This window comes from Dreissena polymorpha, chromosome 13 (genome assembly GCF_020536995.1).
Source record: "Dreissena polymorpha isolate Duluth1 chromosome 13, UMN_Dpol_1.0, whole genome shotgun sequence".
Taxonomy (NCBI): Eukaryota; Metazoa; Mollusca; class Bivalvia; order Myida; family Dreissenidae; genus Dreissena; species Dreissena polymorpha.
Window position 1 is genome coordinate 24390834 of NC_068367.1, and position 25302 is coordinate 24416135.

The following is a 25302-nucleotide window of genomic DNA, read 5'->3' on the forward strand; positions in this document are numbered from 1 at the left end:
AGATAGACAACTGACAAGAGTTATGCCCCTGTAATTATTAACATCATCAGTTGAACCTTTCTTATGTAATGGGATAATTATTCCCTTTGTCCACTGTTCGGGGAAAAAGCCCGAGTCAATGATTGTGTTAAATATATCACACAAATGACCTGATAAAATATCAATGGTTTCAATAAAGTACTCGTTTAACAAATGGTCACATCCATAGGCTTTGTTACGCTTCAGCGATTTGACAGCATTTATGATTTCTTCTGTGGTAATCCGATTATCAAGTTCAGGGTAAACAGTATTTGGTATATTTAAGTCATTGTTAATATTGAAATTATCTGCCTCTTCATTTTTACAATCGAATAAATTTCCCCCTAAATTCATAAAATAATCACGTAAATCATTAAATGGTATATTCCCATTCTTTTTACCTGAAAATGATTTAAAGTGCTTCCAAAAATCCTTTGGTCGACTGGTTTTCATACGTTCGAGTTTACGCATTTGCTCCTTATAGTTAGCATTCTTTTTCTTCCTTATTATCTGTTTATAGCGTGTTTTACATTCGCATAAATTAATTCTATTTATTTCCGATTTTTCATTATTAAATCTATTTAAAGCGTTAATGTAAATATCCCTAGCGGTTTTACATTCCGTATCAAACCATTCAGTATCCAAGCGCTTACATTCATTAAAATAGGTGCTGTCTTTAAAAAAACAATTTTTGGAAAACAATGGGTTTGCTATATCTTGTAAAATATTTGTAAAGTCATTAAGCGTACTGTCGACAGACAATCTATCTGTACAATTCGAGCTATTAACAATCGCATTTAATTTTGACAGATTTGCAATAACACCTGATCGAAATTGATCTCTTAACTGTTCATTCCATTTCAATTTTGTTTCTGCAAAAGACGTTTTGACTGAGATAACATTGTTACATTGTAAAGAAAACAATAATGGGGCATGGTCACTCCATTCAGTAAAGCCAACAATCGTGAAACTGTTAATTTGTGCAAAATTGCGATCGCAGGTAAGCAAATAATCTATAACCGAACAACCGTTATGTGAAAGAAATGTGTAATGGTTCGAATCGCCTAGTCGACCTAGTTTAACACAATAACCATTCTATCATGAAGTATAAATTCCCCTTGCTATGGTATCTTATGCGTAGAAAGGTACCTCTATTCGGTAAAGTGATCTACACTATATATTCGAAATGCGTAATGGTCGTTTGGTAATATGATTATCGGCTCCATGGCTCAGTGGCAGAGCGCCTGTCTAGTAAACAGGAGATCGTGGGTTCGATCCCCACTGGAGCCTTTTAATATACACAATAGACTTGTTTTGATCATAATATGAACATCTCGCTTTCGTTTTATTTTATTAAGAATTTTGTATTATGAAAGTAACTGTTATTTCCAATTAATAATATGTCTCGCGCTGTAGCTTGGTTGAATTTCAGATTTATTTGGATAATTGTAAGCTCGATTTTTTCAAATTATGATATACTTTATGTGTGCACATATTTTTATGACATGATGGTCTTACTAGCCAGACTCAATGTGAGGAACGTTAATATCTAGTTTTATGGACAGCGTATTAGGACTTGCATTAAAATCCACTTTGAAATCTCTTTTTGTTAATTCAAATAACACCCAATGCACTTCCATTTAAGTACTGGGTAAACTATATAATCGTTGATGGTCAGTTTATTATTATAAATTGATTAATATCTAGTTCAAGTTTTCATCTACCTTTTCATTTTATGAAATATATGAAGAAAAAGTACCAGTTGTCAGGATGGCCGAGTGGTCTAAGGCGCTAGACTCAAGGATATCAATCTTTATAGCGAGTGTTCTGGTCCACGTTTGTGGGCGTGGGTTCAAATCCCATTTCTGACACATTTTATTTTAAATTCGCATTAAGATTTTATCTCATGGATATTTTCTTTGTTTTCTTAATATAGTCCTTATCTACTTTTTGAGCATATCAAACTGATCCGTCAATATTTATTTGTTTCAACTTGCAATTATATATTTGGATTTTGGAATTGTGTATCCTCTACGTGGTCATGAGTTCGATTCCCGAATGAACCAACGAATATAACGTCTGTAATGTTTGTTTTTCCAGAACAAGATACACGGCTCATTTAAAATTGGAAATAATCAATTTTTCTTTGTTGAATACAATACCAAAAGTGTTGTTGTATTACCATGAAATCTTTTATAATATATATTTTATATATATATATATATATATATATACGTTTACTTGTAAGTAAATAATAATTGGCAATTGAAAAATGAGTAATAAGTGTATTGTTGTATTTTCACCATATATTGTATACCTTGTATTATTTCTTTAAAAGTGCAAATTACACTAAGACATTAAGTCACCTGGTTGTTCATACACGTGACTAGATGACTTTTAACACAATAACCGTTCTATCATGAAGTATAAATTCCCCTTTTTATGGTATCTTATGCGTAGAAATGTAGCTCTATTCAGTAAAGTGATCTACACTATATATTCGAAATGCGTAATGGTCGTTTGTTTATATGATTATCGGCTCCATGGCTCAGTGGCAGAGCGCCTGTCAAGTAAACAGGAGATCGTGGGTTCGATCCCCACTGGAGCCTTATAATATACACAATAGACTTGTTTTGATCATAATATGAACATCTCGCTTTCATTTTTTATTTTATTAAGAGTTTTGTATTATGAAAGTAACTGTTATTTCCAATTAATAATATGTCTCGCGCTGTAGCTTGGTTGAATTTCAGATTTATTTGGATAATTGTAAGCTCGATTTTTTCAAATTATGATATACTTTATGTGTGCACCTATTTTTATGACATGATGGTCTAACTAGCCAGACTCAATGTGAGAAACGTTAATATCTAGTTTTATGGACAGCGTATTAGGACTTGCATTAAAATCCACTTTGAAATCTCTTTTTGTTAATTCAAATAACACCCAATGAACTTCCATTTAAGTACTGGGTAAACTATATAATCGTTGATGGTCAGTTTATTATTATAAATTGATTAATATCTAGTTCAAGTTTTCATCTACCTTTTCATTTTATGAAATATATGAAGAAAAAGTACCAGTTGTCAGGATGGCCGAGTGGTCTAAGGCGCCAGACTCAAGGTTATCAATCTTTATAGCGAGTGTTCTGGTCCACGTTTGTGGGCGTGGGTTCAAATCCCACTTCTGACACATTTAATTTTAAATTCGCATTAAGATTTTATCTCATAAATATTTTCTTTGTTTTCTTTATATAGTCCTTATCTACTTCTTGAGCATATCCAACTGATCCGTTAATATTTATTTGTTTCAACTTGCAATTATATATTTGGATTTTGGAATATTGTATCCTCTACGTGGTCATGAGTTCGATTCCCGAATGAACCAACGAATATAACGTCTGCAATGTTTGTTTTTCCAAAACAAAATACAAGGCTCATTTAAAATTGGAAATAATCAACTTTTCTTTGTTGAATACAATACCAAAAGTTTTGTTTTATTATCATGAAATCTTTTAACAAATATATATATATATATATATATACGTTTACTTGTTAGTAAATAATAATTGGCAATTGAAAAATGAGTAATAAGTGTATTGCTGTATTTTCACCATATATTGTATACCTTGTATTATTTCTTTGAAAGTGCAAATTACACTAAGACATTTAGTCACCTGGTTGTTCATACACGTGACTAGATGACTTTAAACACAATAACCGTTCTATCATGAAGTATAAATTCCCCTTGCTTTGGTATCTTATGCGTAGACAGGTAGCTCTGTTCGGTAAAGTGATCTACACTATATATTTGAAATGCGTAATGGTCGTTTGTTTAAATCATTATCGGCTCCATGGCTCAGTGGCAGAGCGCCTGTCTTGTAAACAGGAGATCGTGGGTTCGATCCCCACTGGAGCCTTATAATATACACAATAGACTTGTTTTGTTCATAATATGAACATCTCGCTTTCGTTTTATTTTATTAAGAGTTTGGTATTATGAACGAAACTGTTATTTCCAAATAATAATATGTCTCGCGCTGTAGCTTGGTTGAATTTCAGATTTATTTGGATAATTGTAAGCTAGATTTTTTCAAATTATGATATACTTTATGTGTGCACATATTTTTATGACATGATGGTCTAACTAGCCAGACTCAATGTGAGAAACGTTAATATCTTGTTTTATGGACAACGTATTAGGACTTATATTAAAATCTACTTTGAAATCTCTTTTTGTTAATTCAAATAACACCCAATGCACTTTCATTTAAGTACTGGGTAAACTATATTATCGTTGATGGTCAGTTTATTATTATAAATTGATCAATATCTAGTTCAAGTTTTCATCTACCTTTTCATTTTTTTGAAATATATGAAGAAAAAATACCAGTTGTCAGGATGGCCGAGTGGTCTAAGGCGCCAGACTCAAGGATATCAATCTTTATAGCGAGTGTTCTGGTCCATGTTTGTGGGCGTGGGTTCAAATCCCACTTCTGACACATTTCATTTTAAATTCGCATTAAGATTTTATCTCATGGATATTTTCTTTGTTTTCTTAATATAATCCTTATCTACTTTTTGAGCATATCAAACTGATCCGTCAATATTTATTTGTTTCAACTTGCAATTATATATTTGGATTTTGGAATTGTGTATCCTCTACGTGGTCATGAGTTCGATTCCCGAATGAACCAATGAATATAACGTCTGTAATGTTTGTTTTTCCAGAACAAGATACACGGCTCATTTAAAATTGGAAATAATCAATTTTTCTTTGTTGAATACAATACCAAAAGTGTTGCTGTATTACCATGAAATCTTTTATAATATATATATATATATATATATATATATATATATATATATATATATATATATATATATATATATATATATATATATATATATATATATATATATATATATATATATATATATATATATATACGTTTACTTGTAAGTAAATAATAATTGGCAATTGAAAAATGAGTAATAAGTGTATTGTTGTATTTTCACCATATATTGTATACCTTGTATTATTTCTTTAAAAGTGCAAATTACACTAAGACATTAAGTCACCTGGTTGTTCATACACGTGACTAGATGACTTATAACACAATAACCGTTCTATCATGAAGTATAAATTCCCCTTTTTATGGTATCTTATGCGTAGAAAGGTAACTCTATTCAGTAAAGTGATTTACACTATATATTCGAAATGCGTAATGGTCGTTTGTTTATATGATTATCGGCTCCATGGCTCAGTGGCAGAGCGCCTGTCAAGTAAACAGGAGATCGTGGGTTCGATCCCCACTGGAGCCTTATAATATACACAATAGACTTGTTTTGATCATAATATGAACATCTCGCTTTCATTTTTTATTTTATTAAGAGTTTTGTATAATGAAAGTAACTGTTATTTCCAATTAATAATATGTCTCGCGCTGTAGCTTGGTTGAATTTCAGATTTATTTGGATAATTGTACGCTCGATTTTTTCAAATTATGATATACTTTATGTGTGCACCTATTTTTATGACATGATGGTCTAACTAGCCAGACTCAATGTGAGAAACGTTAATATCTAGTTTTATGGACAGCGTATTAGGACTTGCATTAAAATCCACTTTGAAATATCTTTTTGTTAATTCAAATAACACCCAATGAACTTCCATTTAAGTACTGGGTAAACTATATAATCGTTGATGGTCAGTTTATTATTATAAATTGATTAATATCTAGTTCAAGTTTTCATCTACCTTTTCATTTTATGAAATATATGAAGAAAAAGTACCAGTTGTCAGGATGGCCGAGTGGTCTAAGGCGCCAGACTCAAGGTTATCAATCTTTATAGCGAGTGTTCTGGTCCACGTTTGTGGGCGTGGGTTCAAATCCCACTTCTGACACATTTAATTTTAAATTCGCATTAAGATTTTATCTCATAAATATTTTCTTTGTTTTCTTTATATAGTCCTTATCTACTTCTTGAGCATATCCAACTGATCCGTTAATATTTATTTGTTTCAACTTGCAATTATATATTTGGATTTTGGAATTGTGTATCCTCTACGTGGTCATGAGTTCGATTCCCGAATGAACCAACGAATATAACGTCTGCAATGTTTGTTTTTCCAAAACAAAATACAAGGCTCATTTAAAATTGGAAATAATCAACTTTTCTTTGTTGAATACAATACCAAAAGTTTTGTTTTATTATCATGAAATCTTTTAACAAATATATATATATATATATATATATATACGTTTACTTGTTAGTAAATAATAATTGGCAATTGAAAAATGAGTAATAAGTGTATTGCTGTATTTTCACCATATATTGTATACCTTGTATTATTTCTTTGAAAGTGCAAATTACACTAAGACATTTAGTCACCTGGTTGTTCATACACGTGACTAGATGACTTTAAACACAATAACCGTTCTATCATGAAGTATAAATTCCCCTTGCTTTGGTATCTTATGCTTAGACAGGTAGCTCTGTTCGGTAAAGTGATCTACACTATATATTTGAAATGCGTAATGGTCGTTTGTTCAAATCATTATCGGCTCCATGGCTCAGTGGCAGAGCGCCTGTCTAGTAAACAGGAGATCGTGGGTTCGATCTCCACTGGAGCCTTATAATATACACAATAGACTTGTTTTGTTCATAATATGAACATCTCGCTTTCGTTTTATTTTATTAAGAGTTTGGTATTATGAAAGAAACTGTTATTTCCAAATAATAATATGTCTCGCGCTGTAGCTTGGTTGAATTTCAGATTTATTTGGATAATTGTAAGCTAGATTTTTTCAAATTATGATATACTTCATGTGTGCACATATTTTTATGACATGATGGTCTTACTAGCCAGACTCAATGTGAGAAACGTTAATATCTAGTTTTATGGACAGCGTATTAGGACTTGCATTAAAATCCACTTTGAAATCTCTTTTTGTTAATTCAAATAACACCCAATGCACTTCCATTTAAGTACTTGGTAAACTATATAATCGTTGATGGTCAGTTTATTATTATAAATTGATTAATATCTAGTTCAAGTTTTCATCTACCTTTTCATTTTATGAAATATATGAAGAAAAAGTACCAGTTGTCAGGATGGCCGAGTGGTCTAAGGCGCCAGGCTCAATGTTATCAATCTTTATAGCGAGTGTTCTGGTCCACGTTTGTGGGCGTGGGTTCAAATCCCACTTCTGACACATTTCATTTTAAATTCGCATTAAGATTTTATCTCATGGATATTTTCTTTGTTTTCTTTATATTGTCCTTATCTACTGCTTGAGCATATCCAACTGATCCGTTAATATTTATTTGTTTCAACTTGCAATTATATATTTGGATTTTGGAATATTGTATCCTCTACGTGGTCATGAGTTCGATTCCCGAATGAACCAACGAATATAACGTCTGTAATGTTTGTTTTTCCAAAACAAGATACAAGGCTCATTTAAAATTGGAAATAATCAACTTTTCTTCGTTGAATACATACCAAAAGTGTTGTTTTACTATCATGATATCTTTTAACATATATATATATATATATATATATATATATATATATATATATATATATATATATATATATATATATATATATATATATATATATATATAAAAATATATATATATATATATATACGTTTTCTTGTGAGTAAATAATAATTGCCAATTGAAAAATGAGTAATAAGTGTATTGTTGTATTTTTACCATATATTGTATACCTTATATTATTTTTTTGAAAGTGCAAATTACACTAAGACATTTAGTCACCTGGTTGTTCATACACGTGACTAGATGACTTTAAACACAATAACCGTTCTATCATGAAGTATAAATTCCCCTTGCTATGGTATCTTTTGCGTAGACAGGTAGCTCTGTTCGGTAAAGTGATCTACACTATGTATTCGAAATGCGTAATGGTCGTTTGTTTAAATCATTATCGGCTCCATGGCTCAGTGGCAGAGCGCATGTCTAGTAAACAGGAGATCGTGGGTTCGATCCCCTCTGGAGCCTTATAATATACACAATAGACATGTTTTGTTCATAATATGAACATCTCGCTTTCGTTTTATTTTATTTAGAGCTTTGTATTATGAAAGTAACTGTTATTTCAAAATAATAATATGTCTCGCGCTGTAGCTTGGTTGAATTTCAGATTTATTTGGATAATTGTAAGCTCGATTTTTTCAAATTATGATATACTTTATGTGTGCACATATTTTTATGACATGATGGTCTAACTAGCCAGACTCAATGTGAGAAACGTTAATATCTAGTTTTATGGACAGCGTATTAGGACTTGCATTAAAATCCACTTTGAAATCTCTTTTTGTTAATTCAAATAACACCCAATGCACTTTCATTTTAGTACTGGGTAAACTACATAATCGTTGATGGTCAGTTTATTATTATAAATTGATTAATATCTAGTTCAAGTTTTCATCTACCTTTTCATTTTATGAAATATATGAAGAAAAAGTACCAGTTGTCAGTATGGCCGAGTGGTCTAAGGCGCCAGACTCAAGGTTATCAATCTTTATAGCGAGTGTTCTGGTCCACGTTTGTGGGCGTGGGTACAAATCCCACTTCTGACACATTTCATTTTAAATTTGCTTTAAGCTTTTATCTCATGGATATTTTCTTTCTTTTCTTAATATAGTCTTTATCTACTTTTTGAGCATATCAAACTGATCCGTCAATATTTATTTGTTTCAACTTGCAATTATATATTTGGATTTTGGAATTTTGTATCCTCTACGTGGTCATGAGTTCGATTCCCGAATGAACCAACGAATATAACGTCTGTAATGTTTTTTTTTCCAGAACAAGATACAAGGCTCATTTAAAATGGAAATAATCAAATTTTCTTTGTTGAATACAATACCAAAAGTGTTGTTGTATTACCATGAAATCTTTTATCATATATATATATTTACGTTTACTTGTAAGTAAATAATAATTCGCAATTGAAAAATGAGTAATAAGTGTATTGTTGTATTTTCACCATATATTGTATACCTTGTATTATTTCTTTGAAAGTGCAAATTACACTAAGACAATTGTCACCTGGTTGTTCATACACGTGACTAGATGACTTTAAACACAATAACCGTTCTATCATGAAGTATAAATTCCCCTTGCTATGGTATCTTATGCGTAGAAAGGTAGCTCTATTCGGTAAAGTGATCTACACTATATATTCGAAATGCGTAATGGTCGTTTTTTTATATGATTATCGGCTCCATGGCTCAGTGGCAGAGCGCCTGTCTAGTAAACAGGAGATCGTGGGTTCGATCCCCACTGGAGCCTTATAATATACACAATATACTTGTTTTGATCATAATATGAACATCTCGCTTTCATATTTTATTTTATTAAGAGTTTTGTATTATGAAAGTAACTGTTATTTCCAATTAATAATATGTCTCGCGCTGTAGCTTGGTTGAATTTCAGATTTATTTGGATAATTGTAAGCTCGATTTTTTCAAATTATGATATACTTTATGTGTGCACCTATTTTTATGACATGATGGTCTAACTAGCCAGACTCAATGTGAGAAACGTTAATATCTAGTTTTATGGACAGCGTATTAGGACTTGCATTAAAATCAACTTTGAAATCTCTTTTTGTTAATTCAAATAACACCCAATGAACTTCCATTTAAGTACTGGGTAAACTATATAATCGTTGATGGTCAGTTTATTATTATAAATTGATTAATATCTAGTTAAAGTTTTCATCTACCTTTTCATTTTATGAAATATATGAAGAAAAAGTACCAGTTGTCAGGATGGCCGAGTGGTCTAAGGCGCCAGACTCAAGGTTATCAATCTTTATAGCGAGTGTTCTGGTCCACGTTTGTGGGCGTGGGTTCAAATCCCACTTCTGACACATTTCATTTTAAATTCGCATTAAGATTTTATCTCATGGATATTTTCTTTGTTTTCTTAATATAGTCTTTATCTACTTTTTGAGCATATCAAACTGATCCGTCAATATTTATTTGTTTCAACTTGCAATTATATATTTGGATTTTGGAATTTCGTATCCTCTACGTGGTCATGAGTTCGATTCCCGAATGAACCAACGAATATAACATCTGTAATGTTTGTTTTTCCAGAACAAGATACACGGCTCATTTAAAATTGGAAATAATCAAATTTTCTTTGTTGAATACAATACCGAAAGTGTTGTTGTATTACCATGAAATCTTTTATAATATATATATATATATATATATATACGTTTACTTGTAAGTAAATAATAATTGGCAATTGAAAAATGAGTAATAAGTGTATTGTTGTATTTTCACCATATATTGTATACCTTGTATTATTTCTTTGAAAGTGCAAATTACACTAAGACATTAAGTCACCTGGTTGTTCATACACGTGACTAGATGACTTTAAACACAATAACCGTTCTATCATGAAGTATAAATTCCCCTTGCTATGGTATCTTATGCGTAGAAAGGTAGCTCTATTCGGTAAAGTGATCTACACTATATACTCGAAATGCGTAATGGTCGTTTGTTTATATGATTATCGGCTCCATGGCTCAGTGGCAGAGCGCCTGTCTAGTAAACAGGAGATCGTGGGTTCGATCCCCACTGGAGCCTTATAATATACACAATAGACTTGTTTTGAACATCTCGCTTTCGTTTTATTTTATTAAGAGTTTCGTATTATGAAAGTAACTGTTATTTCCAATTAATAATATGTCTCGCGCTGTAGCTTGGTTGAATTTCAGATTTATTTGGATAATTGTAAGCTCGATTTTTTCAAATTATGATATACTTTATGTGTGCACATATTTTTATGACATGATGGTCTTACTAGCCAGACTCAATGTGTGGAACGTTAATATCTAGTTTTATGGACAGCGTATTAGGACTTGCATTAAAATCCACTTTGAAATCTCTTTTTGTTAATTCAAATAACACCCAATGCACTTCCATTTAAGTACTGGGTAAACTATATAATCGTTGATGGTCAGTTTATTATTATAAATTGATTAATATCTAGTTCAAGTTTTCATCTACCTTTTCATTTTATGAAATATATGAAGATAAAGTACCAGTTGTCAGGATGGCCGAGTGGTCTAAGGCGCCAGACTCAAGGTTATCAATCTTTATAGCGAGTGTTCTGGTCCACGTTTGTGGGCGTGGGTTCAAATCCCACTTCTGACACATTTCATTTAAATTCGCATTAAGATTTTATCTCATGGATATTTTCTTTGTTTTCTTTATATAGTCCTTATCTACTTCTTGAGCATATCCAACTGATCCGTTAATATTTATTTGTTTTCAACTTGCAATTATATATTTTGATTTGGAATATTGTATCCTCTACGTGGTCATGAGTTCGATTCCCGAATGAACCAACGAATATAACGTCTGTAATGTTTGTTTTTTCCAAAACAAGATACAAGGCTCATTTAAAATTGGAAATAATCAACTTTTCTTCGTTGAATACAATACCAAAAGTGTTGTTTTATTATCATGATATCTTTTAACATATATATATATATATATATATATATATATATATAATATATATATATATATATATATATATATATATATATATATATATATATATCTATATATATATATCTATCTCTATCTCTCTCTCTATCTATCTCTCTATCTCTCTATCTCTATCTCTATCTCTCTCTCATATATATATCTATATTATATCTATTATATCTCTATATATATATCTATATATATATCTATACGTTAACTTGTGAGTAAATAATAATTGGCAATTGAAAATTGAGTAATAAGTGTATTGTATTTTTACCATGTATTGTATACCTTGTATAATTTTTTTGAAAGTGCAAATTACACTAAGACATTTAGTCACCTGGTTGTTCATACACGTGACTAGATGACTTTAAACACAATAACCGTTCTATCATGAAGTATAAATTCCCCTTGCTATGGTATCTTATGCGTAGACAGGTAGCTCTGTTCGGTAAAGTGATCTACACTATGTATTCGAAATGCGTAATAGTCGTTTGTTATCGGCTCCATGGCTCAGTGGCAGAGCTTATGTCTAGTAAACAGGAGATCGTGGGTTCGATCCCCACTGGAGCCTTATAATATACACAATAGACTTCTTTTGTTCATAATATGAACATCTCGCTTTCGTTTTATTTTATTTAGAGCTTTGTATTATGAAAGTAACTGTTATTTCAAAATAATAATATGTCTCGCGCTGTAGCTTGGTTGAATTTCAGATTTATTTTGGATAATTGTAAGCTCGATTTTTTCAAATTATGATATACTTTATGTGTGCACATATTTTTATGACATGATGGTCTAACTAGCCAGACTCAATGTGAGAAACGTTAGTATCTAGTTTTATGGACAGCGTATTAGGACTTGCATTAAAATCCACTTTGAAATCTCTTTTTGTTAATTCAAATAACACCCAATGCACTTCCATTTTAGTACTGGGTAAACTATATAATCGTTGATGGTCAGTTTATTATTATAAATTGATTAATATCTAGTTCAAGTTTTCATCTACCTTTTCATTTTATGAAATATATGAAGAAAAAGTACCAGTTGTCAGGATGGCCGAGTGGTCTAAGGCGCCAGACTCAAGGTTATCAATCTTTATAGCGAGTGTTCTGGTCCACGTTTGTGGGCGTGGGTTCAAATCCCACTTCTGACACATTTCATTTTGAATTCGCATTAAGCTTTTATCTCATGGATATTTTCTTTCTTTTCTTAATATAGTCTTTATCTACTTTTTGAGCATATCAAACTGATCCGTCAATATTTATTTGTTTCAACTTGCAATTATATATTTGGATTTTGGAATTTTGTATCCTCTACGTGGTCATGAGTTCGATTCCCGAATGAACCAACGAATATAACGTCTGTAATGTTTGTTTTTCCAGAACAAGATACAAGGCTCATTTAAAATGGAAATAATCAACTTTTCTTTGTTGAATACAATACCAAAAGTGTTGTTGTATTACCATGAAATCTTTTATCATATATATATATATTTACGTTTACTTGTAAGTAAATAATAATTCGCAATTGAAAAATGAGTAATAAGTGTATTGTTGTATTTTCACCATATATTGTATACCTTGTATTATTTCTTTGAAAGTGCAAATTACACTAAGACAATTGTCACCTGGTTGTTCATACACGTGACTAGATGACTTTAAACACAATAACCGTTCTATCATGAAGTATAAATTCCCCTTGCTATGGTATCTTATGCGTAGAAAGGTAGCTCTATTCGGTAAAGTGATCTACACTATATACTCGAAATGCGTAATGGTCGTTTGTTTATATGATTATCGGCTCCATGGCTCAGTGGCAGAGCGCCTGTCTAGTAAACAGGAGATCGTGGGTTCGATCCCCACTGGAGCCTTATAATATACGCAATAGACTTGTTTTGATCATTATATGAACATCTCGCTTTCGTTTTATTTTATTAAGAGTTTCGTATTATGAAAGTAACTGTTATTTCCAATTAATAATATGTCTCGCGCTGTAGCTTGGTTGAATTTCAGATTTATTTGGATATATTTGTAAGCTCGATTTTTTCAAATTATGATATACTTTATGTGTGCACATATTTTTATGACATGATGGTCTTACTAGCCAGACTCAATGTGAGGAACGTTAATATCTAGTTTTATGGACAGCGTATTAGGACTTGCATTAAAATCCACTTTGAAATCTCTTTTTGTTAATTCAAATAACACCCAATGCACTTTCATTTAAGTACTGGGTAAACTATATAATCGTTGATGGTCAGTTTATTATTATAAATTGATTAATATCTAGTTCAAGTTTTCATCTACCTTTTCATTTTATGAAATATATGAAGAAAAAGTACCAGTCGTCAGGATGGCCGAGTGGTCTAAGACGCCAGACTCAAGGTTATCAATCTTTATAGCGACAGTTATGGTCCACGTATGTGGGCGTGAGTTCAAATCCCACTTCTGACACATTTCTTTTTAAATTCGCATTAAGCTTTTATCTCATGGATATTTACTTTGTTTTCTTAATCTAGTCCTTATCTACTTCTTGAGCATAGCAAACTGATCCGTCAATATTTATTTGTTTCAACTTGCAATTATATATAAGATATAAAATTTGGAAATAATAAACTTTTCTTAGTTCAAAACAATACCAAAAGTGTATATGTATTACCATGAAATCTTTTATCATATATATTTAAGTTTAATTGTAAGTAAATCAAAATTGCCAATTGAAAAAAGAGTAATAAGTATATTGTTGTATTTTCACCATAGATTGTATACCTTGTATTATTTCTTTGAAAGTGCAAAATGCACTAAGGCATTTAGTCACCTGGTTGTTCATACACGTGACTAGATGACTTAAAACACAATAACTGTTATATCACGTACTATAAATTCTCCATGTTGTAGTATCTAATGCGTAGAAGGTTAGCGTTGATCAGTAAAGTGATTAACAATATGTATTGGAAAATGATATTGGTCGGTTGTTTATATGATTATCGGCTCTATGGCTCAGTGACAGAGTGACTGTCAGACTGTAAACAGGAGATCGTAGGCTCGATCACCACTGGGGCGTATTCATATACACAAAAGACTTGTTTTGCACACAATGTGAACATTTCCCTTTCGTTATATGTTTAATAGTTAATTGTAATGAAAGTAGTAATTATTTTTAAATTATAATATGTCTCACTCTTGTAGCTTGTGTTAATTTCAGATTGATTGGGATAATTGTAAGCTCGATTTTTCAAATTATGATACACGTCATGTGTGCACACATTTCTATTGTCAGTATGGTCTAACTAGCCAGACGCAATGTGAGAAACGTTGATATCTATTTTTTCTGAACTAGGTATTAGGACTTGGGTTCGAAAACACGTTGACATCTCTTTTCCTTTATTCAAATAAAACCAAATACACTTCTATTTAAGTACTGGGTAAACTATATAATCGTTAATGATCAGTTTTATTGTTATGCATTAACTTATATCTAGTTCCAATTGATATCTACTTTTTTATTTTATGAAATATATGAGTATGGCAGGATGGCCGACTGGTGAAAGGTTCCAGACAAAAGGTTATCAATCTTGTTGCAAGTGTTCTGGTCCACGTTTGTGCACATTGCTCATTTACATTTTGAAATAATCAAATTTTCCTAATCCAATACAATACCAAAAGTGGAGTTGTAATTCCATGAAATATTTTAACAATTGTATAGTTACGTTTACATTGTAAGTAAATTATAATTGGCAATTGAAAATGAGTAATTAGTGTATTTTTTATTTTCACCATAGATTGTATACCTTGTATTATTTCTTTAAAAGTGCAAATTAGTGCAAAGACACTAAGACATTTAGTCACCTAGTTGTTCATAAACTTGTCTTGATGGCTTAAAACACAATAACCTTTCAATCACGTAAATTCCCCATGCTATGATATCTTATGTGTAGAAAGGTAGCTCTCTTCGGTAAAGTGATTTTCACTATAAATTGGAAATTCATGTGGGTCGTTTAAAAAAAAAAGTAAAACATTAACAGTCCAGTTTAGTGCGCGTCCTGGATGTTTGATAGTCATTGGGAAGGAATGGGCGAAGGCGGCTCCGGATGGGGGTCTGTGAAACACCTTGGTCGATCTTCGGCTGCTCTGTCGTCACGGGCAGCGAGAGGATGAGAGGATGACTGAAGGAGCGTTTGTTTCGATGGCTTAGGCGGTTGGAGGCGGGGCTGTGTGTGCGGGCGGGCGGGCGGGGTCTGGCACGCGCGATGTTGGTGCGGTTGTGCGGGGGCGGCGGGCTCTGCACACTGGGAACTGTGACAAGATGATACTGCCTTCTACGACTGGACGCGAGCAATTTGACAAACCCTTTCACTTCCGCTCCAGACAAATACACAAAAACCACATTGACGATAGTCAACATAATACTCCACAGATCATCATCATAAATACCATGGCACAGAAATGTCACATTTGGCACTCTGGGAACTGAGAAAGAACGCAACTGCAATTCACTACTGACGGACGCGAACAACTTGACCAACCCTTCCATTTCCGACAAGGCATATACACATCACCCACATACAATAAACCCAACACAATCCACCTCAGATGACCATCAAAAGTTCCAAGGCACATAAAGGTCTCATTTGACATCGTGCACTGATTTATTTGGATCAAACAACTTCTTTTGCCAATACCCGGACAGCCGAGGTATATCAGACCTAATTTTGCAAAAAATTAAATATTTCCCCTGGTAGGTCACAGGGGTAGGTCGGTACTTTATGATGTCGTGAAGACGCAGGGACGACCTGTAAATAAACTCTTGAATACACACACGGTATTTCGTACATACATATTATCGGACCCATGGCTCAGTTGCAGAACGACTGTCTCGTGAAAAGGAGATCGTGTGTTCGATCCTAAATGGAGCCTTTTAATATGCACAAAAGACGTATTTGTACAAAATGTGAACATTTCGCTTTCGTTTAATTCCATTCAGAGTTTTGTAAAATGAAAGTAACTGTTATTTCTAAATAATAATATGTCTCACTATTGTAGATTGTGTTAATTTCAGATTGATTGGGATAGTTGTAAGCTAGATTTTTTCAAAGTATGGTACACTTTATGTGTGCACACATTTCTATTGTCAGGATGGTCTAACTAGCCAGACTGAATGTGAGAAACGTTAATATCTAGTTATCTGAACCACGTATCAGGACTTTGATTAGAATCCACGTTGACATCTTTTTTCGTTAATTCAAACAAAACCAAATGCACTTCCATTTAAGAACGGGGTAAACTATATATTCGTTAATGGTCAGTTTATTAATATCAGTTGATAAATATCTAGTTCAAATTCTCATCTACCATTCTTATTTTCTAAAAAATATGAAGAAACCGTCAGGATGACCGAGTGGTCTAAGGCGCCAGACTCAAGGTAATTAATCTTTATAGCGAGTGTTCTGGTCCACTTCTGATCCCATTTCTTTTTAATATTACACTTCTGACACATTTCTTTTTAAATTCGCATTAAGATTTTATCTCGTGGATATTTACTTTGTTTTCTTAATCTAATTCTTATCTACTTCTTGAGCACATCGAACTGATCCGTCAATATTTATTTGTTTAAACTTGCAATTACATATTTTCATTTGCCGATCAATATCTCGTCAAAGAATTGACCGATTGGCTTGATACTTCACTTATGCATTGGCCTTGGACAGTAGATGACCCCTGTTGAATGTTGGGTCACTATGTAAAAGGTCAAGGTCACTATGGCGATAAGTGTGAAAATCGTTTCCGAACAATAACTCGTCAGCGAATAGACCGATTGTCTTCAAACTTCACATGTGCATTGGTCTTGAACAGTGAATGACCCCATTGAAATTGGGGTCACTAGGTCAAAGTTCAAGGTCACTGTCATAATAAGTGTGAAAATCGTTTCCGATCAATAACACGTGAACACATTGACAGGTTGCCTTGATACTTCCTATGTGTATTCGACTTGGACAGAAGATGATGCTATTGAAATTGGGGTCACATTGTCAAATGTTATGGTCACTGTCGCAACAAGTGGGAAAATTGTTTCTGATGAATAACTCGTCAACGAATCGACCGATTGGCTTTATTCTTTCAATGTGCATTGGCCTTGGACAGTAGATGACTCTATTGAAATTGGGGTCACTAGGTCAAATGTAAAGGTCACTGTCACAATAAGTGTGGAAAAAAAATCCGATCATTAACTCTTCAAGGAATTGACTGATTAGCTTGATACTTCACATGTGCAATGGCCTTGGACAGTGGATGACCCCTATGGATATTGGCGTCACTAGTTCAATGTCCTGTTTGGGGGCATATGTCAAGGACAGCGGAAATCTTGTTAAAGTGTAGTGTTGTATTTTCACCTTAGATTGTATACCTTGTAATAATTTATTTGAAAGTGCAACTTATGCCAAGACATTAAGTCACCTGGTTGTTAATACACGTGATTATATGTTTTAAATCACAATAACCTTTCAATCATGCCAGACTCAATCTTTATAGCGAGTGTTCTGGTGGGCGTGGGTTCAAATCCTACTTCTGACACCGTTTCTATTTTAATTCGCAATATGCTTTTATCTCATGGATATTTATTTTGTCTTCTAAATCTAATCCTTACCTACTTCTTGAGCATATCAAACTGATCCGTCAATATTTATTTCTTACAACTTGCAATGACATATTTGGATTTTTAGCTACACTATTATATTATCAACGTGGTCATGAATTCGATTCCAGAAGGAACAAACGAATATAACGTCTGTAATGTTTTCCCACAACAAGATACAAGGCTCATTTAAATTAGAGAAAAAATCAAATTTTCCTTGTGAAATACAATACCAAAAGTGCAGTTGTATTACCATGAAATATTTTAACACATATCTATTTATGTTTAATTGTAAGTAAATTATAATTGTCAATTTACAAATGTGTAATAGGTGTATTGTTGTATTTTCACCATAGATTTTATAACTTTTGTTTTCTTTGAAAGTGCAAATTGCAAAAAGACATTCAGTCACCTGGTTTTTCATACACGTAACTTGATGACTTACAGCACAATAACCTTTAAATCACGTAGTATAAATTCCTCTTGCTATGGTATCTTATGCGTAGAAAGGTAGCTCTGTCCGGTCAAGTGATCTACACTATATATAAAAAAGTTATGTTGTTCGTTTATAAAAATATTATTATCGGATCCATGGCTCATTGGCAGAAATATTTTTCCCTGGTAGGTCACTGGGGTAGGTCGGTACTTTATGACGTCGTGAAGACGCAGGGACGACCTGTAAACTCTTGAATGCACACACGGTCTTTCGTATACATATTATCGGACCCATGGCTCAGTTGCAGAGCGACTGTCTCGTAAACAAGAGATCGTCGGTGCGATCCCCACTGGAGCCTATTTATATGCACAAAAGACTTGTTTTGTACATAATGCGAACATTTCGCTTTCGTTTCATTTGTTTATAGTTAATTGTAATGAAAGTAGCTAATAATTTCAAATAATAATACGTCTCACTCGTGTAGCTTGTGTTAATTCCAGATTGATTTTGATAATTGTAAGCTAGATTTTTCAGCTATGATACACATCATATGTGCACTCATTGCTATTGTCAGGATGGTCTAACTAGCCAGACTCAATGTGAGAAACGTTTATATCTAGTTTTCTGGACCACGTATTAAAGGGATCTTTTCACGCTTTGGTAAATTGACAAAATTGAAAAAAGTTGTTTCAGATTCGCTCATTTCGTTTTAGTTATGATATTTGTGAGGAAACAGTAATACTGAACATTTACCATGGTCTAATATAGCCATTATATGCATCTTTTGACGATTTTAAAACCTAAAAATTATAAAGCGTTGCAACGCGAAACGATTGAATAATTTGGAGAGTTCTGTTTTTGTCGTTAAATTTTGTGAAACTACGAAGATTGCTTATATAAGGTATAAAACACGTCAAGTATATGTACTCGGCGGAATAGCTCAGTAGGCTAAAGCGTTTTTACTTCAGGACTCTGGCAGGACTCCAGGGGTCACTGGTTCGAAACCTTCTCCGGGCAATGTTCTTTTCCTTTTTTTAATTTTTTCTTGATTTTTTACTGGAGCTTTTACGATCCAATGTTTACATTGATCAATATAAAGCAATTAATAAATAAGTTAAAAAATGCCAAAATCTGTGAAAAGGCCCCTTTAAGACTTGAGTAAGAATCCACTTTGACAACTCTTTTCGTTTATTCAAATCAAGCCAAATGCACGTCAATTTAAGTACTGGGCAAACTATATATTCGTAAATGATCAGTTTATTGTTATAAAATATTAATTGAGTAAGATCTAGTTCCAATTTTCATCTAACTTTTCATTTAAAGAAATATATGCAGAAATCGTATCAGTTGTCAGGATGGCCGAGTGGTCTAAGGCGCCAGACTCAATGTATCAATCTTTAAAGCGAGTGTTCTGGTCCACGCATGTGGGCGTGGCTTCAAATCCCACTTCTGACACATTTTTTTTTTCATTAGCATTACGCTTTTATCTCATGGATATTTACTTTGTTTTTTAGTCTAATCCTTATATACTTCATGAGCATATGTAACTGATTCGCCAATATGTATTTAATTAAACTTGCAATGACATATTTGGATTTTTTAACTACAATATTGTATCCTATACGTAATCGAGATTTCGATCTCGAAGGAACCAACGAAATATAACGTCTGCAATGCTTGTTTTTCCAGAACAAGATACAAGTCCCAGTTAAATTTAGAAATAATAACATTTTCTAAATTCACTACAATCCCAAAAGTGTTGTTGTATTAATATGATTTTTTTTAAATTTATATATATGCGTTTACCTTGTAAGTAAACTATAATTGTCAAATGTGTTATTAAAGTGTAGTTTTGTATTTTCATCCTATATTTTGTACCATGTAATAGTTTATTCAAAAGTGCAACTTATGTTTAGGCATTCAGTCACATGATTGTTCAGACTCGTTAATATACAAGTCTGTTTTAAATCATAATAATCTTTCAATAATCAATAATCACGTAGTATAAATTCCCAATGTTATGGTATCTTATGCGTACAAAGGTAGCTTTTGTATTGGAAATTTATGTTGGTCGTTTGTATAAATGTAATTATCGGCTCCATGGCTCAGTGGCAGAGCGCCTGTCTAGTAAACAGAAGATCGTGGGTTCGACTCCATGGCTCAGTGGCAGAGCGCCTGTCTAGTAAACAGAAGATCGTGGGTTCGACTCCATGGCTCAGTGGCAGAGCGCCTGTCTAGTAAACAGAAGATCGTGGGTTCGACTCCATGGCTCAGTGGCAGAGCGCCTATCTAGTAAACAGAAGATCGTGGGTTCGACTCCATGGCTCAGTGGCAGAGCGCCTGTCTAGTAAACAGAAGATCGTGGGTTCGACTCCATGGCTCAGTGGCAGAGCGCCTGTCTAGTAAACAGAAGATCGTGGGTTCGACTCCATGGCTCAGTGGCAGAGCGCCTGTCTAGTAAACAGAAGATCGTGGGTTCGACTCCATGGCTCAGTGGCAGAGCGCCTGTCTAGTAAACAGAAGATCGTGGGTTCGACTCCATGGCTCAGTGGCAGAGCGCCTGTCTAGTAAACAGAAGATCGTGGGTTCGACTCCATGGCTCAGTGGCAGAGCGCCTGTCTAGTAAACAGAAGATCGTGGGTTCGACTCCATGGCTCAGTGGCAGAGCGCCTGTCTAGTAAACAGAAGATCGTGGGTTCGACTCCATGGCTCAGTGGCAGAGCGCCTGTCTAGTAAACAGAAGATCGTGGGTTCGACTCCATGGCTCAGTGGCAGAGCGCCTGTCTAGTAAACAGAAGATCGTGGGTTCGACTCCATGGCTCAGTGGCAGAGCGCCTGTCTAGTAAACAGAAGATCGTGGGTTCGACTCCATGGCTCAGTGGCAGAGCGCCTGTCTAGTAAACAGAAGATCGTGGGTTCGACTCCATGGCTCAGTTGCAGAGCGCCTGTCTAGTAAACAGAAGATCGTGGGTTCGACTCCATGGCTCAGTGGCAGAGCGCCTGTCTAGTAAACAGAAGATCGTGGGTTCGACTCCATGGCTCAGTGGCAGAGCGCCTGTCTAGTAAACAGAAGATCGTGGGTTCGACTCCATGGCTCAGTGGCAGAGCGCCTGTCTAGTAAACAGAAGATCGTGGGTTCGATGCAAATTTGAGCCTATTCATATACACAAAAGGTTTGTTTTGTACATTATGTGAACATGTCGAGTTCGTTTTATTTTTAAATATTTAATTGTAATGAAATTGACTCTTATTTACAAATATTAATATATCACACTCTTGTAGCTTTGTTTCCAGATTGATTTGGATAGTTGTAAGCTCGATTGTTTAAATTATGATAGTCTTCATGTGTGCCCAAATTCCTATTGTCAGGATGGTCTAACTAGCCAGTTTCAATGTCAGATACGTTGATATCTAGATTTCAGGACACCCTATTGAAATTAGGGTCACTGGGTCAAAGGTCATGGTCACTGTCACAATAAGTGGAAAAATCGTTTCTGATCAATAACTCGTCAACGAATCGACCGCTTGGCTTATTAATTCTCATGTGCATTGGCCTTGGACAGGAGAAGACCATATGGAAATTGGAGTCACTAGGTCAAAGGTCAAGGTCACTGTCACAATAAGTGTGAAAATTGTTTCCGATTAAAAACTCGTCAACGAAATGACTTGATACTAAACAGGTACATTGGCCTTGGACAGTTGATGACCCCTATTGAAATTTGGGTCACTAGTTCAAAGCTATGTATGGGGGCATATTCCTCCGACTGGGAAGTCTTATTAAAGTGAATTGTTGTATTTTCACCATAGATTTTATACCTTGTAATAGTTAATTTGAAAGTGCTACTTATGCTAAGACATTAAGTCACCTAGTTTTTCAGACATGTGATTATGTGTCATAAATCACATAGCCTTTCAACACGTAGTATAAATTCCCTATGCTATGGTATCTTATGCGTAGAAAGGTAAAGTGATCTACACTATAAATTAGAAATTCATTAATGTCGTTTGTTTAAATCATTAGGTCTATGGCTTAGTGGCAGAGCGCCTGTCTAGTAAACAGGAGAACGTGGGTTCGATTCCCAATGGAGCCTTTTAATATACACAGAGATGTGTTTTGTAAATGATGTGAACATTTCGCTTTTGTTTTATTTTTAATAGTTTATTTTTAATGAAAGTAGGTATTATTTCCAAATAATAATATGTCTCACTCTTGTAGCATGTGTTAATTTCAGAATGATTTGGGTAATTGTCAGCTCGATTATTCAAATTATTATACACTTTATGCGTGCACAAATTTCTATTGTCCAGATGGTTTAACTAGCCAGACTCAATGTGAGAAACGCTAAAAGCTAGTTTTCTGGACCACGTATTAGGACTTGGGTTAGAATCCACATTAACATCTCTTTTCGTTAATTCAAATAACACCAAATGCACTTCCATTTAAGTACTGGGTAAACTATGTGTTCGTTAATGATCAGTTTATTGTCATAAATTGATTAATATCTAGTTCCAGTTCCCATCTACCTTTTTTATTTTATGAAATATATGAAGGAATCGTATCTGTTGTCAAGATGAACGAGTGGACTAGGGCGACAAACTCAAGGTATCAATGTTTATAGCGAGTGTTCTGGTCCACGTATGTGGGCGTAGGTTCAAATCCCACTTCTGACACGTTTCTTTTTAAATTGATGTTGGTCGTTTGTATAAATATTATTATTGGCTCAATGGATCAGTGGCAGAGCGACTGTCTAGTAAACAGGAGATCGCGGGTTCCATCCCCTATGGAGCCTATTTATATGTACACAAGACTTGTTTTAAACATAATGCGAACATTTCGCTTTCGTTTCATTTGTTTATAGTTAATTTTTATGAAAGAAGCTACTATTTTTAGATAATAATACGTCTCACTGATGAAGCTTGTGTTCATTCCAGATTGATTTGGATAATTGTAAGCTTGATTTTTTAAACTATGATACACTTTATGTGTGCAGACTCAATGCGTCTCAGAGAATATTTCTACTCTGAAGAGAAAGACGGACATCCTAATCAAGAGAAACCGTACAACAAGCAACGTCAACATGGACTCCAAAAGCAGGCCGCGATAAATGGTTGGATGCGTATATCAAGGCTGTAAAGGATGACATCATCAGGGTCTCAAAAGAAAGTTTAAGCTCAATATGAGTAAATCTGAAGAATACGCTCTGAAAGAACTTCTTAATGACGATGAAATTGTCATTCGTCCTGCTGATAAAGGTTCTGGTATAGTCGTAATGGATAGCACAGATTACATACAAAAAAATAAAAGGTGAAATTTCCGATAGTGACACATATGCGGAAGTTACCGACGACAAAACATAATCAGTGCAAAACAAGGTAAAAAAGGTGGTAGACAACCTGTACAATTGAGGTTCCATAGACAGTGATCTCCGACAATACATGACAGGGAACGATGGCACTTCCGGTAAGCTTCAAGGAAACCCGAAGTTACATAAGCCAGGAATGCCGTTACGCACCATTGTAAATGTTAGAAGCCACCCGACAGAGAAAATGGCGGAAATTGTTGAGGACCAGTTGCGAAGCCATGTGACGTCACTTCCGTCGTTTGTAAGAGACACTATGGACTTCTTAAACAAAATACAAAAATTAAAAAAACTCTTCCGGAAGGTACGCTACAATTCTGTTTAGATGTGAAGGCCCTGTATCCAAGTGTCCCGAGAGATGAGGCCCGTGCTGCTGCTATAGAGGCTTTAAACAGGCGAACGGACCCGGAAATTCCTACAGAGGACGTCATCGTGATGATGGACACTGTGTTGGAGAACAACAACTTCTCATTCAACGACGAACACTTTATACAGACGGAATGGACGGCAATTGGCTCACGCCTCGGGCTGAACTATGCATCAACCTACATGGGTGCTTGGGAAGAGGAACTGTTCCGGCGGTCAGAAAAGCAACCACTCGCATACTTCCGGTTTGTGGATGATGTGTGGGGCTTATGGACGCATGGTATCGAGGCACTTAAAACTTTCCACACACACAAGGAAATTAAATCAATACTCGCATTAAACTCGAGCTCCGCTATTCTTCGGAAAAACTAGAGTTCCTGGACACGATTACATCAATACGGAACGGGCGCCTTCAAACCGACCTATATACTAAGCCTACCGATAAACACCTGTACCTACACAGGGATTCTTCGCACCCGGAGTCTACAAAAAAAAGCAATAGCATATCTGGGTGTGCGTGCGAAAAGAATCTGTTCAGAGGAGGTTGCCGACTGGAAGCACAGACAGGCGGTGAAAACACAGCTCGTGAACCGCGGATATGACGGGGCGTTTGTGGGGACCGAATTGATAAAGGTCGACAATAAAAAGAGAGAGGACTTTTTACGCGAAAAGACAAACTCGGAGCATAATACAAGGATTCCGCTCGTGATAACGTTTTCTCGCGCACTACCCAACATCGGCAGTTTCATCCATAGACACCTACACACGCTGCACACGTCTGATAGAATGAAGGAAGTGTTCTCTGAGCCCCATTAGTAGCCTTCAGAAGGGATTGCAACCTGCAAGACATCCTAGTGCACAAAAAACACAATAGGATGTTTTTCCGAAAGCCCAATATGAGCAGCCCTGTGGGGCGCAGAGATGCGCCAGTTGCCCGTACA

The 25302-nt window shown here is 34.4% G+C and overlaps 21 non-coding genes across 21 annotated transcripts; all 21 read left to right on the forward strand.

The window, feature by feature from the left end:
- Positions 1-1236: 1236 nt before the first annotated feature.
- On the forward strand, positions 1237-1308 carry Trnat-agu (transfer RNA threonine (anticodon AGU)). The gene has a single exon. It is a non-coding gene; the product is annotated as a tRNA-Thr (tRNA).
- Positions 1309-1782: 474 nt separating this feature from the next.
- On the forward strand, positions 1783-1889 carry Trnal-caa (transfer RNA leucine (anticodon CAA)). The gene is made up of 2 exons: positions 1783-1820; positions 1844-1889. It is a non-coding gene; the product is annotated as a tRNA-Leu (tRNA).
- Positions 1890-2555: 666 nt separating this feature from the next.
- Trnat-agu (transfer RNA threonine (anticodon AGU)) lies at positions 2556-2627 on the forward strand. Its single transcript has one exon. It is a non-coding gene; the product is annotated as a tRNA-Thr (tRNA).
- A 476-nt stretch (positions 2628-3103) lies between these two features.
- On the forward strand, positions 3104-3210 carry Trnal-caa (transfer RNA leucine (anticodon CAA)). The gene is made up of 2 exons: positions 3104-3141; positions 3165-3210. It is a non-coding gene; the product is annotated as a tRNA-Leu (tRNA).
- Positions 3211-3865: 655 nt separating this feature from the next.
- On the forward strand, positions 3866-3937 carry Trnat-ugu (transfer RNA threonine (anticodon UGU)). The gene has a single exon. It is a non-coding gene; the product is annotated as a tRNA-Thr (tRNA).
- Positions 3938-4412: 475 nt separating this feature from the next.
- Trnal-caa (transfer RNA leucine (anticodon CAA)) lies at positions 4413-4519 on the forward strand. Its single transcript has 2 exons — positions 4413-4450; positions 4474-4519. It is a non-coding gene; the product is annotated as a tRNA-Leu (tRNA).
- A 751-nt stretch (positions 4520-5270) lies between these two features.
- Positions 5271-5342, forward strand: Trnat-agu (transfer RNA threonine (anticodon AGU)). The gene has a single exon. It is a non-coding gene; the product is annotated as a tRNA-Thr (tRNA).
- A 476-nt stretch (positions 5343-5818) lies between these two features.
- On the forward strand, positions 5819-5925 carry Trnal-caa (transfer RNA leucine (anticodon CAA)). Its single transcript has 2 exons — positions 5819-5856; positions 5880-5925. It is a non-coding gene; the product is annotated as a tRNA-Leu (tRNA).
- Positions 5926-6584: 659 nt separating this feature from the next.
- On the forward strand, positions 6585-6656 carry Trnat-agu (transfer RNA threonine (anticodon AGU)). The gene has a single exon. It is a non-coding gene; the product is annotated as a tRNA-Thr (tRNA).
- A 474-nt stretch (positions 6657-7130) lies between these two features.
- Positions 7131-7237, forward strand: Trnal-caa (transfer RNA leucine (anticodon CAA)). Its single transcript has 2 exons — positions 7131-7168; positions 7192-7237. It is a non-coding gene; the product is annotated as a tRNA-Leu (tRNA).
- A 742-nt stretch (positions 7238-7979) lies between these two features.
- Positions 7980-8051, forward strand: Trnat-agu (transfer RNA threonine (anticodon AGU)). Its single transcript has one exon. It is a non-coding gene; the product is annotated as a tRNA-Thr (tRNA).
- Positions 8052-8525: 474 nt separating this feature from the next.
- On the forward strand, positions 8526-8632 carry Trnal-caa (transfer RNA leucine (anticodon CAA)). Its single transcript has 2 exons — positions 8526-8563; positions 8587-8632. It is a non-coding gene; the product is annotated as a tRNA-Leu (tRNA).
- A 643-nt stretch (positions 8633-9275) lies between these two features.
- Trnat-agu (transfer RNA threonine (anticodon AGU)) lies at positions 9276-9347 on the forward strand. The gene has a single exon. It is a non-coding gene; the product is annotated as a tRNA-Thr (tRNA).
- Positions 9348-9823: 476 nt separating this feature from the next.
- Trnal-caa (transfer RNA leucine (anticodon CAA)) lies at positions 9824-9930 on the forward strand. The gene is made up of 2 exons: positions 9824-9861; positions 9885-9930. It is a non-coding gene; the product is annotated as a tRNA-Leu (tRNA).
- Positions 9931-10585: 655 nt separating this feature from the next.
- Positions 10586-10657, forward strand: Trnat-agu (transfer RNA threonine (anticodon AGU)). Its single transcript has one exon. It is a non-coding gene; the product is annotated as a tRNA-Thr (tRNA).
- Positions 10658-11120: 463 nt separating this feature from the next.
- On the forward strand, positions 11121-11227 carry Trnal-caa (transfer RNA leucine (anticodon CAA)). Its single transcript has 2 exons — positions 11121-11158; positions 11182-11227. It is a non-coding gene; the product is annotated as a tRNA-Leu (tRNA).
- Positions 11228-12068: 841 nt separating this feature from the next.
- Positions 12069-12140, forward strand: Trnat-agu (transfer RNA threonine (anticodon AGU)). Its single transcript has one exon. It is a non-coding gene; the product is annotated as a tRNA-Thr (tRNA).
- Positions 12141-12615: 475 nt separating this feature from the next.
- Trnal-caa (transfer RNA leucine (anticodon CAA)) lies at positions 12616-12722 on the forward strand. The gene is made up of 2 exons: positions 12616-12653; positions 12677-12722. It is a non-coding gene; the product is annotated as a tRNA-Leu (tRNA).
- Positions 12723-13367: 645 nt separating this feature from the next.
- On the forward strand, positions 13368-13439 carry Trnat-agu (transfer RNA threonine (anticodon AGU)). The gene has a single exon. It is a non-coding gene; the product is annotated as a tRNA-Thr (tRNA).
- A 6545-nt stretch (positions 13440-19984) lies between these two features.
- Trnal-caa (transfer RNA leucine (anticodon CAA)) lies at positions 19985-20090 on the forward strand. Its single transcript has 2 exons — positions 19985-20022; positions 20045-20090. It is a non-coding gene; the product is annotated as a tRNA-Leu (tRNA).
- Positions 20091-22655: 2565 nt separating this feature from the next.
- Positions 22656-22726, forward strand: Trnat-agu (transfer RNA threonine (anticodon AGU)). The gene has a single exon. It is a non-coding gene; the product is annotated as a tRNA-Thr (tRNA).
- Positions 22727-25302: the final 2576 nt, after the last annotated feature.